Source organism: Petaurus breviceps, unplaced genomic scaffold, assembly GCF_028583685.1.
Source record: "Petaurus breviceps papuanus isolate PSGF00001 unplaced genomic scaffold, PetGlider_PUasm1.0 213, whole genome shotgun sequence".
Lineage (NCBI taxonomy): Eukaryota > Metazoa > Chordata > Mammalia > Diprotodontia > Petauridae > Petaurus > Petaurus breviceps.
The window spans coordinates 9,304,165-9,322,403 of record NW_027185860.1 but is presented as its reverse complement, the minus strand read 5'-3'; the positions used below and the strand labels follow the sequence as shown (position 1 = coordinate 9,322,403).

The following is an 18,239-nucleotide window of genomic DNA, read 5'->3' as shown; positions in this document are numbered from 1 at the left end:
AAAAAAAAACTAATAAAAGTCAGTTAAAAGAGAAATGTATGGTTCTTAAATATTTACTATCTAAGTAGAGTAACTGCTAATTTCAGCCATAAGATTATGCTATTTCTTTGGGAGAACACATTGAACCTTGCTGTAGTGAAACAAAGATTTGCAGTGATATAGAGTAGGGAGATTCAGGGGTTTGGGGACAACTATTAAGATCAGTGAGGTCAGATTATTTTTGAAAGACTTGATCCATATGTCAACTGAAGTAATTTCTATTTCTATTGTCTAAACAGAATTGTTGTCTTTTTCAGCTAGCTAGCTACCTACCTATTTTGCACTATATTCAATGCCTCTTTCCTCATAGCAAAATCTTTAAGGTGATAAACACAGGAATCAATTGATCGATATTTAGTTTCATGTAAAAGGAAGAGGGCTTAAAATGTCTGTTCAGTTTCAGTCATGCAGTGGAGATAATCTTTGAAGTTTCCCTGGCCAGCTCCTTCAATGCACAACGTAAATTACTCCAATTCAATTTCTATTACCCTCTATTCCAGGCCCATTAAATCTTTCCAAATAGATATCCTTTATGTCGCACACGTACAGTGAGATTCAAGGCCCTTTTTATCATATAGTTAAGGAGTGCCACATACTGCTCTCAAACACGGAGAGTAATTTCCACATTTTAAGCAACAAATTAATCCCAACCTCCTCGATTGCCTGTTGAAGGAGGATTCTGATCTCCTAGGCCTTGATCAGTTGTACGTTCAAAATTTCCAATTATTTTTAGCAGTTAGTAGAAAGTAGGAAGAATCAGAACAAACAGCAATATGTGAATACAATATCACCTCTTCTTCCTTTGGATTGAATTATTATCTACATGAGTTACATGTAGCAATTTTTGCAAGGATGCCTTTCTGGCCTTTTTCTTTGGCTATTCATAACTAGCTATACTGAATGGAGATGGTTAGATATGAAAAGGTATCTTTTTCGGGAAGGAAAACATAATCTTCAAAAGAATGAGTCAACATCCTTCCTTCTACTCCAAAAGCTTGTTCTAGAAATAAGACACGAGTGTAGCTGATATGCAGAGAGCTCAGGGACCTTTATTAATTTACGTATGGCTTCATGGCTAATCAGCTTGATTTATAAGAATCATAATGTTTTCTAATATTGAATTAATTGGTAACTATTAAATTTAAAATATCACTATAGTAATGCTATGAAAAGCCCTATTACAATATCTCACAGTGTGATTGACGTGACCCTCGGCCCCTTGAAGTTTTTTTTTTTGTTGTTGTTGTTTGTTGGTTTGTTTGTTTTGCTTTTTAGAGGGCAATTGGGGTTAAGTGACTTGCCCAAGGTCCCATGGATAGTTTTTGTGTGTGTGTGTGTGTGTGTGTTAAGTGTCTGAGGCAGGATTTGAACTCATGTCCTCCTGACTCCAGGGATGGTGCTCTACTTACTGTGCCACCTAGCTGCCCTTGAAGTTTTAACCACTGTGCCCAAGTTCTATTTTGCCCTACCAAGTAGAAATGCTGCTAGCATGGGTCAGAAAATAGTCTGTATGCTTGTCTTCCAAGGAAAGTTCTCATCATTAGATGAAATGCCCATGGCCTCATATACTAAGCCTCTGTATGTAACAAGTTTCAAAAATTACTGAAATCCTCCTGAACTCCTACATGCCTAGCCAGGGGCCCCAAAGACCATCTTGAACTTGACAAACCTCGCTGTTGCGCCAGATAAGTGTGACACTCTTTGTATCTGACGCCTGCTGTAACTTTTCTGTACCCTGCACACTTAGATAAGCTTGTGGTTTTTGCCTTTATATACCCTGCCTTGACCATGGCTCAGAGCAGCTCTCAGTGACTTGTTCCTGAGTCTGCCGCCGGCAGGCTAATAAACGCTCCCTGAATTGGCTTTATTTAGTCTTGGTCTCTGTTCAGTCTCGGTGTCCATTTCATAGAAAGATTGTCATTATGTGATGAAAGTATTATCCACAGCAAAACATAAAAAACATTTGATGAGACGTAAAAATCTTTGTAAGAGGAGGGATAATGCATATTAATTAAACCAGATATTAAGTATTGAAATGAAGATTTATAGCAACAGGAAAACATCATCAGAGAGAGTTTTAAAATAATTGCTAGTGTTATTTTCTTTAATAGTCCAAGAATATGAGGTTTCACAAATGTGGAAATTTCCACTAATACAGTGGTAACCTAGCCATAAATTGGTATACAGTCATCAAGGGTTGCTATAGCAAAATCCACCCCCCTGTGTCCAAGCTGAAAATGAACCTCCTTTACACCTTAGCTAATTGTCTTCAAATTAGAGTGCACTGCCAGACTCATCTCAAAATCTTTCCATCTTAGTAGGACCTGTAGAATTTCCATTCTGATGGCATAGCTTTCAAAAACTCAATGTCATCTCAGTACTATTATCAAGCAATGGAAAAAGACCATGGTACAGGTACTTTATTATTCCAGTGTACCAATGGACCTATGATCTCACCAATATGGTGACATCCATTCATCAAGGAATGCAGACTGCAAACCATCTACACCTTCCAATCTTCTGAAATTTTTGTTCATGTACTGTAATAAATTTGTCACTGGATTTGACCCAATGTGCTAAGGACTTTCTTTCCATTATTTTTCCAAAATGTAGCTACAAATGGAGATTGCAAGCTATAAGTTAGTTATCATTCAGATCATTCATTGTATTTGTTTCAGGAAGAAGCTCAGAGTTATTTAGAACAAAACAAAACATAACAAAAACAAAAAGCGTCTGCTAAGGCAATTTCCCAAAGGCAATTCAGTACTTAAACTCAACTCATAGTCAATTTATACTGTCTGTTCCAGATCCTAATGGATAAATTCTATGGGTTGCCCACACAATTACATACTGTCATCTGGAAAATAGGTATTCTTCATCCATTATTTTTTTCTTATGTGCATAATTAGGCTGAGTTGCTATTTAGAAAGTTTTCCAGAGGCTCCCAAACTTATCTGGTCTACCATCCCATTGAAAAAACAACAACAAAAAAACAGCACTCCTACCTCCCTCCCCTTCCCCCCTGAAATCTACTTTTTTTTAACCCTTTAACATTTTTGTTTTAGAAATTTGAGACATTTCAAACTAACACTGTACTCCCTGGATCATTCCAGCACCCCCCAGGGGGGCAGTATCACCTACTTTGGGAACCTATGCTAGTCCTTCATACAACATATAATTATACAACGGCATAATCCACAGACAGGAAAATATGGAGTACCTCATCATCTCTATGGAATCTCTTTTTGAGTTGAACTATGCTCCTCCATGACAGTGGAAAAAATATTTGGAAAATATGTTTTCCTGTGCTACACCCTTGGCTCTATTGTTAATCTTTCAAGATATCTTGTATCTCTGACATATATATGAGAGATGACTTAAGAGGATAGCCCCCTCCTATATTATATCAATAGAACTATGAGTCGTTTGAGAAGGAAGACAGCATCTGGGAACTGAGTAACTAATTCAAAATAAATACTACTTATTACTGAGGAAAATTAATGTTAGATTATATTATTTACTACAAACATTTCTTCATGAACCCATCTGTATCCTCAGTCCCCTAACCTCTGAAGGTCAGGCAGTTTTTGAAGGGTGTAACTGGGTAAAGTAGTCAACTCTCGGCCCCCAAGGCAGCTACCTGGGTAGGGACCCTTACTTTTGTTTGGGGAGGGGATAGGTCCTCTCCTGGGCACACATCTATTTTTTCTCGCTACTCCCCTTCTCAAGACTTGGGGTGATCTGGTCTAGAAAAGGGAGGCCAAGTCAGTAAAAGCCAGGTTGATATGGTTCAAGTTTTTCTAACCAAGTTCACTAGAAGCAAGATGGGTTTCATAAACCACCTAGATGATACTTGTTACTACTAAGAAATTTATAATTGCTAGGCAGTTAGAAGAAGCCTACATAGATGAAGGGCATCGATGTGAGTTGAATATGATGGAATGATACCTAAAAAATAACAATAAGGGGTAAGAGAGAGGAATGCACTGGGAGAAGGGAAAAGGGAGAGGTAGAATGACATGGTAAATTATCTCACAAAGAAAAGGCACAACAGAGTTTGCAGGGAGAAAATGAGCTTTATTCAGATTAGAATTAGTTCAAAGAAGACAGGCACATTTAGTTGAGTATAGAAATGTATCTTCTTTTATTTTTTATTTTTTGCTTTTTGGAGGGGGGAGGGGAGGGCATTTGGGGTTAAGCGACTTGCCCAAGGTCACACGGCTAGTAAGTGTTAAGTGTCTGAGGCCATATTTGAACTCAGGTCCTTCTGACTCCAAGGTCAGTGCTCTATTCATTGTGCCACCTAGCTGCCCCATATATAAATCTATCTTACCCTATAGGAAAGTAGGAGGGGAATAGGATAAAAGAAGGTGACATGGGCTGATAGAATGGAGGGTATATTGAGGGAAGTGATAGTCAGATGCAAAACACTTTTGAGGAAGGACAGGGTGAAAGGAGAAAAAGAGTAGAATAAATGGTGAAAATAAGATGGAGGGAAATAAAGTTAGCAATCATAACTGCACAAAAAAATTACATTAAGTTTCTCTGATAAAGACTTCATTTCTCAAATATACAGAGAACTGAGTCAAAATTACAAAAATGAGCACCATTCTCTAACTAATACATGAACAGGCAGTTTTCAGATGAAGTAATGAAAGCTATCTAGAGCTATATGAAAAAATTATCTAAATCACTATTGACTAGAGAAATGCAAATTAAAACAATTTCAAGATAACACCTCACACCTCTCAAATTGGTTAACATAACAAAAAAGGAAAATGACCAATGTTAGAAGGGATGTGGGAAAATTGAGACATTAATTCATTGTTGGTAGAGTTGTGAACTGATCCAACCATACTGGAGAACAATTTGGAACCATGCTCAAAGGGCTGTAAAACCATGCAATATCAATACTAGGTCTGTAATCCAAATAGTTAAAAACCAAAAAAAGCAAAAGGACCTGTATATAAATAAATGTGTGTGTGTGTGTGTGTGTGTGTTTAGAGTAGCTCTTTTTGTTCTGGCAAAGAATTGGAAACTGATGGGATGCCCCCCAATTGAGAAATGGTTGAACAAGTTGTGATACACGAATGTGGAATATTGTTGTGCTTTAAGAAATGATGAGCAAGAGACTCTCAGAAAAACATGGGAAGACTTACATGAACTGATGTAAAGCAAAATGAGCAGAACCAAGAGAATATTAGCTATTTTCTGCAGCACAGTGATCCAAGACAATTCTGAAGGACTTATGATGAAAATTGCTATTCATTTGCAGAGAAAGAATTGACAGCATCTGAATGAAGATTGGAGCACATTTTTTAAAATTTCTTTTTCTTTCTTTTTCATTTTTGGTTTGGGTTTTCTTTCACAACATGACTATTATGGAAATATGTTTTGCATTACTGCATGTATATAACCTATATCAATTTGATGGCCTTCTCACTGAGGGGGGAAGTAAAGAGAGAAGTTGGAATTCAATTTTTTTTAAAACATGTTAAAATTATTTTTACACATAATTGAGGGAAAATAAAATATTAAATAAACAATTAAAAACATTCCATTCAGTATTTAACATTGCATGTTAGAGTCATAACTTCACAAAAAGAAAAAAAAACTACTTAATGGAAAAGTCTTCAGAAAAGACACACCTTCACTATAATAGCCACAGAACACATCACACCAAAGAGGCAAAACTCATTCAGATTTTGAACAAAGAGTTCTTGAATTTCAGTTCTGTGCTTCGCCTAGAGGGTCATACAATCTCCCTATAACACAGCCTCTTAAAGTTTTCAAAATGAAAAATGCCCTGGAAACTCAACCTCTGGGCAATATTTGATTATTTCCTTTCAGCTCAGTGGAAACTGTGATTAAGAGGATAAGGCCAAAAGTCAGGAAATGAAGCAGTAACACTTCTCATAGTATCAAACTCTTACATGTTTCAAATATTAAAGTGCAGTTTTTAACAGTCTATCAAAATATGTCTATCAAAACATTAATCAAAAATATGTGAGGGAAAAAAAAGCAATACAGTAACACCAGAGCCTAAGAAAGGGAAAACCTCAAAAACATTCCAATAAAGGGCTGTTAGGAAAATATTTTCCTCCTGTCTCCTGTATTCTCCTCCCTTTAAAGAGATAGTTTCTTGTACAAACAAATGTCAATGTTCACTGTTTCCTAGAATCACCAAGATTCTTCTTCCCCAATCCCACCCTAAGAACCCATTTTTTTGATTTTTCATATACTATAAAGCTTTGAGGATATAAGGTTTTATTTAAGTAAAAACTGAATTTGAAATATGGAACACCAAAATCCTATGACATGTCTTTAAGAGGATTTAATATTAACAATTTCGTTGCTCAGCTCAATTTGGGGATACTGCTTAAAATTGTTGCATGTAGAATTCTTTGACCAATAGTCATAAGAAGATAAGTTTGAGAAGGACTTTTTCTGCGAAATGTTCTCAGTGTGTTCTCCATATAAACTGTCCCTGTAGCACCCTCTGGTCAGGCTCCCAGGCAATAGAGAAGAGGGAATTTCTAAGGTAGTGAAACAGGTAGAATATAATTAAGTCTCCTATAAATAAAACAAACCTCCCTTTATATAAATATACTGACTGCCTGAAAAATTTATGGAGCTGAATCTAGTTGCCAAAATATTTCAGATTATTCCCGAAAGCAGTAACAATGAATACACCTTAATAATAAGTGAATCCAGAAATATATGAATTGAGGTGGCCAGAGGCCATGTCATTTTTCAATAACATGGTTAATGTTATAACTAAAACCTATTATGTGACTGCAAGAGCCTTTGAAAGTTCATCGGGCTTATAATACTTAAAACAATATTTCAATGGGATGAATTATCTCTTCTCTATAACATTATTTCAGCGGATAGTGTTTTCAAGGAATTAAAGCTATCAATTAATCATAGTCGTAATATTTACATAGTGCCTACTATGTGCCAGACACTGTGCTAAGTACTTTACAATTATTATTTCATTTGATCCTTACAACGATCCTGGGAAGTAGGTGTGTTTTTATCATATACGTTTTACAGACAAGGAAACTGAGGCAAGTATCGGTTAAGTTACTTGTCCTGAATCACACACAACTGGTACCTGTCTGAGGCCATGTTGAACTCGGATTTTCCTGACTCCAGGCCCAGGGCTCTATTCACCATGCTACCTCGATGAAGTATGAGACACTGGACTAGATACTACACACTATTTACTAAGCACAGAATATATATACAGGCCCTTCTACTTAGCAGTCCTTTGTTAGTCATGCATTTGTGTTTTTCTTCATGCATTTTGGAGCATCACTTCATATTCCACAAAACATGCTAGCATTCAAACCTAATAATTACAATTTTGTGTCGAATTGAAATTTTCTTTAATATTTACACATACTAAGTTTAAGGCATATAGCATTTGTGCTATCAAGTTTTTACTAATAAATCTAGAATCATATATAACCTACTTTAACAAGCTCTTCCTACAGCAAAGTCAAACTGGTCTCTTCTTTGTTTTTCACATATCCCTTTTCCCCTCCCTAGACCCTTTCTATGGACAGGTCCCTCAGTCCCACTGATGAGGTGCAGCCTCTGGGAACCCCCCTTGAACTCTAATTGAATCATCCCATTTTGATGAGGCATTTGCATGAGGCCATAAGCCATACCTTGTGGCTGGGCCTAGACCTCAGTTATTACCCTAGCCCTAGGGCCACTATGCATCTACTTCCCACCCTTGAGCCTATCAAAACATCAATCCACCCTTGAACTGGCCTAGCCCACCATGGTCTGTAGTTTCCAGGTAGCCTCCATCAACTTCCCACCCTTCATCACTCTTTGGTCTCATATGACTTCTCCTGAAGACCCTCCCCAAACTCCTTCTCTAGACCACCCCTACATTCCTCCCACAACCTTTCCGTATGTAAGATCCCATCTTCCCTCAGACACCATAGAATGACCTAGCACAGACTTACTGTGTCTAATACAAGCAAACTTTTAATAAATTTTCCTTTTCTTTTGCTGAAAAGACTTGAGTCATATTCATTAGGCAGGACCAGGCAGGTTGGTATTTTGGGGTATCCAGAGCAACCCTCACCCTCTCTATGGGTAACCTCTTCATTTTTATGGTTCCCTGATACCAGAAACACTACTGGAAGTGCAATTTGTGTGTGTGTGTGTGTGTGTGTGTGTGTGTGTGTGTGTGTATTTTGTCGGGGCGGGGGGCGGCCTGACCTCTCAGGTCCCATTAGGTCAGACAAACTAGGATGTTGTTTTGTGCTCAGCCTGACCTCAGGGGTTATTTTGGAGAACATGGACATGTGCTCAGGTTCTGAAAAATGAAGGACAAGGAAAGAAGCCCTATCTGGAAGTGTAAGCCAGATTCTTTTACTTCTCTTGGTGCTAGGGAACTGGGAAAACTTCAGGTACTTTTTTGCGAGTTTTTTTTTGTTTTTTTTTTTCAAGGCTTACTCTCAAACCTTCCTTTATGGAGGAAGGGAGTTCTAGGCCCTGTGCTCCTAAAAGTTTGCCTTTGGGTTATCTTTTACAACATTAGAAAAGATTTAGTTTCTCTGGAGACCCCAAAATACCAACACAGCAGGTCCTGCCAAACGAATTAGACTCGTCTTCTCTCAGCCAAGGAAAAGTTAATTTTATTAAAAGTTCGCTTGTATTAGACCCAGAGTTATGTCTGTGTTAGGTCATTCTATGGCTCTCTCACACACATGGAAGGAAGATGGGATCTCATATAAAGAAAGTTGTGGGAGGAATCTAGGGTGGTCTTGAGGAGGAGTTTGGGGAGGGTCTTCAGGAGTCAGATGAGGTCAATGAGTGATTAAGGGTGGGAAGTTGCTGGAAGCTACCTGGAGACTACAGACAGTGGTGGGCTAGGCCAGTTCAAGGGTGGATTGTTATTTTGATAGGCTCAAGGGTGGGAAGTCTAGCAACAGGTTTGGGCCCAGACACAATGTAAGGCTTATAGCCTCATGAAAATGCCTCATCAAATGGGATGATTTAATCAGAGTTCAAGTGGGCTCCCAGAGCCCATACCCCATCACCACTACCTCCTAATCCCTCTCTTCCTTCAAGATGCCTCTTCTAGCATCTTTGGAGGAATATAGTTGGAGGAGAGAGAATGACTTGAGTAGAATAAGAAAGCATGCAGGCAATGTTGAAGGAATGTCTAGTAAAGTGAGTCAACAATTGAATTATGGGAGGAGAAATATGGCAAACTTTAAGAGAAATTAAGGAAAATTTCAAAAAAATCTCATGGAGTTATTGGTCCATAATCTACTTCTGGGTTAACAGAGAGGTGGGATGAAGGAAAATTAAGGAAACTTTAAAAGGATTAATGAAGATAAAATAAATGGAATAATTAAAGGAATAAGTAAATCCACGTTGTGTGGAACAAATTGGTGAATAGAGATTGAAGGGGAGATAGGAGTGACTGTGCCAGTAGTTGTGGAACTTTTAAAGAAAGAAAAGAAGGAAGCCTAAATTGATTAAACTCCTGCTGCCTATTAAGTGATGGGCACTGTGCTAATCACTTTGCAAATATTACCTGATTTGATCATCACAACAACCAAAGGAGGTAGGTGACATTGATGGGGTATAGTCTCTGAGAACTCCCTTGAATTTCTTGAATCATCCCACTGGATCTGGTGTTCTCCTGAGACCATAAACCTTTCATTATCATGACTGAATCTCAGTTACCCTTAACCTAGTTAACCTCAGTTACCTTCCATTGTCTGTTATCTCCAGGTAAACTTCAGCTACCTCCTTGGATCCTATCCAAATATCTACGACTACTCTAAAACTAGCCTAACCCTCCAACTGTCTGTTGCTTCTGTCTGTTTCCCATCCTTGATCCCATCAAAATCCCATTGTCTTGTTTACCTGAGTTTGACCTCAGTCTCACTAAGATCCTCCTTAGACTCTTCCGAAAGACTCTCCCTAGGGGGCAGCTAGGTGGTGCAGTGAATAGAGAACAGGCCCTGGAGTCAGGAGAACCTGAGTTCAAATCTGGCCTCAGACACTTGAACACTAAAACTAGCTGTGTGACCTTGGGCAAGTCACGTAACCCCAATTGCCCGCAAAAAAAAAAAAAAAGGCTCTCCCTAGACTCCTTCTCCCAAACTACTAGACCTTTCTTTTAGACCACAGTCTTTCTGCATATAAGATCCATCTTGCCTCCATGAAGGTGCTCAGATTTGATTTACCTTAGACTTAGTCTGTATCAGATTGTCCTGAACCACTTGTCAATACGAGGCTCACAAATGCTTAGGCTCCTTAAGAGTCTGCCCAATATGGCAAATCTTTAATAAACTTTGTTTTACTTTGATTGAGAAAAGGCTTGAGGCGATTTCATTTGGTGGGACCTGGTGTGTTATTTTGAGTCTTGAGCACCCCTAAATCTCAACAATATTATTATCCCCATTTTAGATTTGAGGAGACTGAGGCATACAGAAATTAAGTGACTTACCCATGGTCATTCACCTATTGAATGGCAGGCTGAATTTGAACTCAGGTCTTTCTGATTGCAGGTTCAGCACTTCATTCTCCTCATCACTTAATTATCAAGTTAGTAAGAGATAATCATTAATTATCAAAGTTTTAACCAGGTGCTTAGAGTTGAGGTGTAAATATTCATCAGCAGTATTAAAATCTGAGTGCATAGTAAAGTATGTAGAGTACTATGGAAGTCATATTCATGTAGATTTAAGTGAGTTACCATGGTTTTAGTTTCTTCATGAGTGTCTTTAACACTGAGCACATCTTATATTATCATAGATACATAAACTTCTATTATGCATGGCAATGTTCATTTGATGCAGTGTCCCATCACATATATGTGAAGTCTTATGTTGCTTAAGTGGTCTGGCACAAGTTTTGAGTCATTGTAGTTTCAATTGAATCTGTAGTGGTGAAAGAAGCTAATTTTTTCAAGTAAAAAATGAGTCAAAATTATTACTAACTTTTGAAAAGTTGTGTAACACCCTAAGTGGGTTAAACACACTTCTTCATTTAACAAAAATAAAACTTTTAATACAGAGTTTGAGGTGGGCTAATAGTCTGCTTCATTAGGATAAAAGAATACACACTGAGAAAATCTTTCTGCCATCTGATGAAGCAATGAGCCAATACAGTTATAAATCTTCCAGAAATTCCCCATGGTTCAATTCCAAAAGTGTTTATTCTTCTTAACCTCACTCCCTTCTCCCACATCCTTCTTCATTTCCCCACTATCATTGTTAACTGTAGGGGAAAACTTTTCTTCTTGCTGTTAAGAGAAATGAAATGTGACTGTTTCATACATTTCTTAAAAAAATCATTTAAATAAATTATAATTTCGCAACATGAAAAAATTTGTGATAAGAGAAAAAAATCTCCAAAAAGCCCATAAAAAACCCTATAATCAGTAAAACTATTCATTTCATTATTGTGATTTTAGTGACTGAAATGTGAACATGTGATTTGTCATTATTTTAACAGAGGGAGAGTTGAAAGTAATTATTATCTCTAAGTGCATTTATTCATTAAGTCATACAGTGGACAGCTTGAAACCAAAACTACAGTGTCTACCTTGCCAGTAATTAAATGTGTGCAATGATTAAATCATTGCTGATATATAATGTTCAAACTAAATTGATGTCTAATTGGCATGAAAGTTATATAATAAATGAGTCATACCACTATATGTAGTTTGAAGGAGGAGGTGGGAATTGTAAACAGTATTTCTTTGCTTTTTTACATTCTGCTGACAAATATTAAGCCTACCTAACACACTACAGAATCATTCCCTTGATGATGCTATCTTAGTTATCAAACAAATAAGTAATTATAATTATAAATTATAATAGGCACTATCATCAATCATTTTGCCCTAATAATGTCCTCTAGAGATAAGAAAATTATTTGTCCACTAACATGGCATACCATGCCAACAGAAAAACAAAAATATAAATCAAGAATCTTAGCACCTAAGATTAATTCCTTCAAATCCTCAATAAATATCTCACCATGAAAAGAGATATGAATATTTCTGACTAAAAAGTGATTCGCAGACAGAATTTTAAATAATCTGTTTAAATAAATTGGAATGTGGGTCTCAATAAAAATAACATCTTAGTCTACCTCCTGTTGTCCATTTTCCTCTTTAAACTCCTTTTTTATGTACTATATATCAATATACTATGTATCAATTTTTCTGAAAGTATGCCACAAATACATACTCAAAATTTGTAAGATATTGATATAGTTAAAAGATAACTTTTTAAAATTTTACTAATAGTTTTATTGAATCCTTTAAATTAAATTACAGAGTTAAAGTTAAATTACAGAGAAAACTTTTAAAGATAAAAATATTCTAGCAATCATTTCAGTGCACATCTGTGGAACCTTAAAGGGTATAAAATACTAAGTATTTTAAAGGGAACAAAATAATTACATTGCACTGCAGCAGTTCTTTAACAAATAGAAATAATTATATTCCATCAACACACATCACAGATGACAAATTTCTAATCAGAAAGAGCATATCATTTTGTAGGAGTTTTTCTCTGTTTTGCTAGTAGTTGTAGAAATGATAGACGATTCCATGTATATTCATTTAGGAGGACAAAGAATTATTTTCTCATTCATTTCCGGTTCCATCAAATACTCAAAGGTACTATAGCCAAATGATCAATACCAGATAACTCTAGGTGGATATTTTGAATAGTTTGTATCTTTTAAAGACACCTTTGAAAGAAAGCTTTTATAATTAAGCAATATAGATTCACCACATTGGACTAACTGTACTCTAGCCCTTAGATTACCTCATGACATCAGTTATGGTGACAGGACTCCATTTTAGTTGAGTGCTATACTTTCTAGAAATGACTAGCTTTTGTAAGAAAAAAAGAAAAGGCTCTATAAAGTAGCATCCAGAATATGCTCCTCTTTCTAATAAAATCCTAGAAAGTGAACGTGATTGAGATGAATTTTACTTTGTGGATTATGTAGCCCAACTCTATAATTTTAGAGAGGTAACTTAGGTCTGTAGAAATGAAATTAGTTGTTGGAGGTGATGTAGCTAATTAGAGTAAGGACCAGCACTAGAGCCCAGGTGTTCCAGTCCAACACTCTACTCTATGACTGTGCCTTTTAAACCTCTACATCAACATTCAACCATTTCTTTATTAAAATTTAAACAGATCAAAACCATATTATAAACTTTAAAGTAACACATAATTGCTAGCTAGTCAATTTGACCTCTATCCCCAAGGAAAATTAGTACCTAATTATGGATAAGGAGATGGACTGCTCATGAAACAAGAGTCAGAGACAAGAGATGGAACAGTCAGAGTCTTATAATGAATGAATGGATCCCTGTGAAACTAAAAAAATCAGAGGGTTGGTTTGAAATTTGATAAAAGGAGAATTTATGGGAATACACTGACAAGAAGCAATCAAAAACAGAAACATGGATAGAAAGAAATCTATAGGAATTAAGAGAAGAGTAAACACTAATCTCTCTCTCTGTCTCTCTGTCTGTCTGTCTGTCTGTCTCCCTCTCTCTCTCTCTCTCTCTCTCTCTCTCTATATATATATATATATATATATATCACACACACACACACACACACCCATACAAAAAACTCCAGTTGTTTCTTACTACCTCCAAAATGAAGCAAAATTGTCTTTTTGGCTTTTGAAGCTCTTTGTAACCTGGCCCCCGTCACTTTCCATTCTTCTTATACCTTAATCCCTTCCATGTGCTCTGCAATCTAGTGACACTGGTCTTGCTCCTCATATAGAACACTCCATCTCTCAGTGTTTTCATTGGCTGTCCTCCTGATGGGGTGATTGGGATCTATGTATGTAATATCAGTTTGTAACATCAGTTTGTAAAACCAGTCTGCAGAATCACATTTCCCCCTCCCCAGTCTCAGAGCATTAACTGTGCCCCTTCCCCCTGCCAGCACTCTGCCCAGCAACAATTCATGAACTGTTTATCTCTGCTTAAAACAATAACAAGCTACACCTATGAATCCTTCACTAAACCATCTATAAACCTTTGAGCTTAGGCAGATGTTATTTCCCCTTAGTAATGTGGCCAGTTGCATCTATGAATCCTTCAATACACTATCTATAGGCTAACTCCTTAGCCAATTATACACATACTGAGTCTCCGTTAGCCTTGGTTCCCAACATCCATCTTGTCAAACATGACACTGATGGGTGGCAGACTAGGCACTTCTCAGTCAGCCTTGACCACTAGTAGACTTAGTGATGTTTCAAGTCTAAAACCACATCTCCAGGTAGCCCTCCCTTGGGCTATTTTCCAGTGAATTATGGGCAATACACCTGCACAGTTGACATTAAAAGTGCATGTTCCTTTAAGCACTGCCCACTCCTTAACTCCTCCCTAATCCCACCCTTACTCACCTAGTTAACATAATTGGCATCTGATTTACTGTCTTGACTTCTTAAAACTATACCTGTGACTACTTTAAGTTTGCAGGTTCCCTAAGAACCCCTGCCCCCTGTAAAGAGTAATAATAAACTTTTACAGTCCCGACTTCAAGTCTGCTGGGGCCTACTGAATTCTTTCCAGACTGAATCACATGGATTCTGGTCATTTATATTGATCAGAGTTCCTGTATATTCTATTGCCTTCTCCCCCACCCCCCATCACTCTAAGCTTGGAATGTTCTCCCCCCTCATTTCTGAGTCCTAGATTCCCTGGCTTCCTTCTAGTCTCAGCTAAAGTCTTGCCTTTTGCCAGAAGTCATTCAAAGTGCTTCTGGATCTCTGTGCCTTACTTCTGAGATTTCTTTTAATTTATCCTGGATATACCTTATTTATTTATAATTGCTTACATTTTGTCTTTTTCATCAGCTTATGAAAGTACTTCTTGAGAGAAGGGACTTGAGAAAAATCATTATTTTCTTATTATATCAATAACAACTTTTTTGTATGGGACCCAAAGATCCTCTTTTTTATTGTTAATAACTATCAGTAGATTGATTATTAGTAGGGTTTTTTTTTTTCCTCTTTTTTACTTCCTCATCCAAAGCCTAGCTCTTGTGAAGGAAAAGGGCTGACAATGAGACATTCTCTGCAATCCTGGGCTGGACCCCACCCAATAGAATTTATTTCTGATAAAAGTGCAAAGGGAATCTAATCTAGGTGAATTCTAGACCATTATTCAACAACTTAAGTGGTCTGGGTGGAAATGGATTCCTTTGTCCAAATATCTGGAGGCAGTTGAGACTCAGGGAGCCACTTTCTTAGCCAGAGGAGCTGAAGACTTTTTGCCCACCTCCTCATTCATATATCTGCCCCCTCATTCATTGTTAACCATCAGAGATGATTCACACCCTGAGGAAAACCATCTTTCCTAAAGTATTTAAACATTCTACAACCTCCATGCAGGATGTTTGGTTACAAGAGAGACCAGGTACCTTAACTTATTATTTGCTAGCATAATTAATAAACTGATTTATTAATTACCCAGAAACTCTCTCTTTTCCTTCATTTCAGTCTATTTCATATCTTTCTTTGTATCCCCAGAACTTAGCATAGTGCCTGGTACATAGTAGGTATTTAAGAAGTGATGGCTGAACAACTGAAAAGACTAACTTTAAATAATCATGGAATATTAGAGGTGAAGAGAGTTTAGGGGCCAGCTAATCCAACCCATACTTGAATAGGAATCCCTCTACAATATTCTAAGTATCTTTCAATGATTTTAGTATTTATTAGATACACAGATATCCTCATCTTCCTCCCAAACCTTTTATACATGTTTTCAGTCTGGTTGAAGCCCACTAAGTACATATGATCACATTCAAATATCAGCAGGAAATAGTTTCTTGAGAAAAAAATAAATTGTCATATTTGTTCATTGCAGTTATAGCAAACGGATTTCTGTTTTGTTAATGGTTCCATAAAGGGAAACTGGGGCTTGACATCAAAAACAAGTCTTCTATTCATTTTCAGTTTAGAACATCTTTTTCGATTGAAAGATTTCTTCTGGGGCACTGCAGATTTTCTAATCAACTTTCACTGTGGCAAGATTAATCTTACCATTTGTTAGGAAATTTAATGAGCTAGCTCAGTAGCAGGGTAACAATCACTATTATCTATTCTTATCTAATTATAGGAGATTTTTCTACTTTCCTCTACCCACTATTTCCTCTTCTCCTTCACAGAGGTAACTTTAACTCATACGTGTTAATGAAAACTTTAAATCTACAAACAGGCAAGGTTTCTGGGTAACAGATATACCTTCCTCCTATTGTCATTACTTGTCAAATATATAACCACACAATTCTCATTGACCAGGTTCAGAAACTGGTAGTATTCCAAATAAAACAGTATTATTAAAAAAGAGGATCAGGTATTATTCAACATTTTTGATATAGCATAATTTTTCTTTTAGTTTGTGTATGGTTGGGTGGATAAGTAGGGGAAGATATGTGGTGAGAGAGATAATAAAGCAATGACATTTGTAGCTCACATTCAATTCTGAATCTAACTAAACCATTTCTCCACCCCCTAGTGACACATGGAAAATCCTCAGTCCCCAGAAATCATATTTCCCATTTGTTTTTATTTTGGGAAGACTTGCTGTGCACAGGTGGTCCAATTAGACCCTCACATATTCATACACATACAAAACTGGAAGTTACAAAGAGGCAGATTTCAACTTACTCAAAGAGAGACATTTCTATTAATCTAAATTGTTTAAAAATGTAATCAGCGCTCCATCATGTTATGAGAGTCCTGTCTCTAACAGTATTCAAGTACATGTTAGAGATCCCTTTCTTATGGGTTTTGTGAAGGGATATACTACACTGAGAGAAAAGTTAGACAAGCTAACCTTTTAGGTCTGTTATTAAGTATTTCTAATGAAATGTTTTAAAATTATTCTAAGTTTAGGGAAAAAACAATTCAACTATTACTTCTCTAACTGATTTTCTGTCAGCTATTTTACAAATTGTACATTACAGAAGCTAATGAGTAGTTAATTTGACTTGGAATATGTTTTCTTGGTGTATACATCATACACTGGAATATCATGTAGGAATCTTATCTTATTAGTGACAAGATGAGATGGAGCAAAAATTACCAGGATCTAGAGTCTAAAATTTCCCTAGAGTGGGGCAGGTCCCAGTGATAATATATTATTCTTTTTCCAGGCTCCACCCAAGACTAGTTACAAATTGAGGTTCATTAGGTTCCACAGGCCAATTTTACAGTTTTAGAATGTTTGTAAAGCTTTGTTCTTGTCATTTTGAAGTCTTTGTTTTCAAATGAGATTTAATAAAATTTCACTAAAATTTACTGGTACCTCCACAAGGCTGCTATTTTAATGGCCCATCACCTCACTGATGTGAGCCTGGATTCCACAGGTTCTGAAATCAAAACTTTAGCTTCTTATAGTGGGAGCCTCACCCATTGGAAAGGCTTTGAGTTTGAACCTGCCAAAAATTTGTGCCAAGATAGCTTGTTAAACTTCTACAATTAAAGGAAAGTTTAAAAAAAGCAAAGAGCTTCTAAGTTGTGATAGACAAACTTGCATTCATACCAAAGTGTTATAACAAATCCTTTCCTGAGACAAAGTTTGTTAGGGACTCAGAATAAAGAGTGGATAAGAACCCAAGGGAACTGAGCTTAAGAGTGGAATTTGAAGATGAAATAGAAGGAAGGCACCATAGGGAAAAAAAAAGTGTGGAATCTATCTTCTACAATTCAACTAAAAGTCACAGAATAAAATCTCCCGCAATGTAATCACAACATTAAAATAGGTATTAAGAAATTTTCATAACTTTACTGAAATGCTTCATCAGTTTGAGATGATTATGAGGCTTTGATTGTTAGATAAACACAAAGAATACCAATGACAAGGAAACACTTTGTGATTGGTTGAACAAAGCAATCACAGCCCTTAGTCCTAAACATAAAAACTACAAGTTAGTGCAAGTATGTTTGGTAGTTTGGCAGTACAGTACTGGAAATGTTTCCAGTTCAGACTCTGTCAGTCTAATAACTAGAACCACAAGTGGCAGAAGAACCAGATCCTAAAAAAGAATCATCATCATCACCTTCCTTTTCCTCCCCCTCCTCTTCCCCTTCCCCTCCCCCTCCCCCTCCCCCTTCCCTTCCCTTCCTTCTCCTTCTCCTTCCATTTTCCCTTCCCCTCC

General features: G+C 36.8%; 1 protein-coding gene across 4 annotated transcripts in view; it reads right to left on the bottom strand.

Moving 5' to 3' along the window:
- Positions 1–18,239, bottom strand: part of CADM2 (cell adhesion molecule 2) — a 1,406,063-nt gene that overhangs the window by 288,186 nt on the left and 1,099,638 nt on the right. The gene's annotated exons all lie outside the window — the stretch shown is intronic.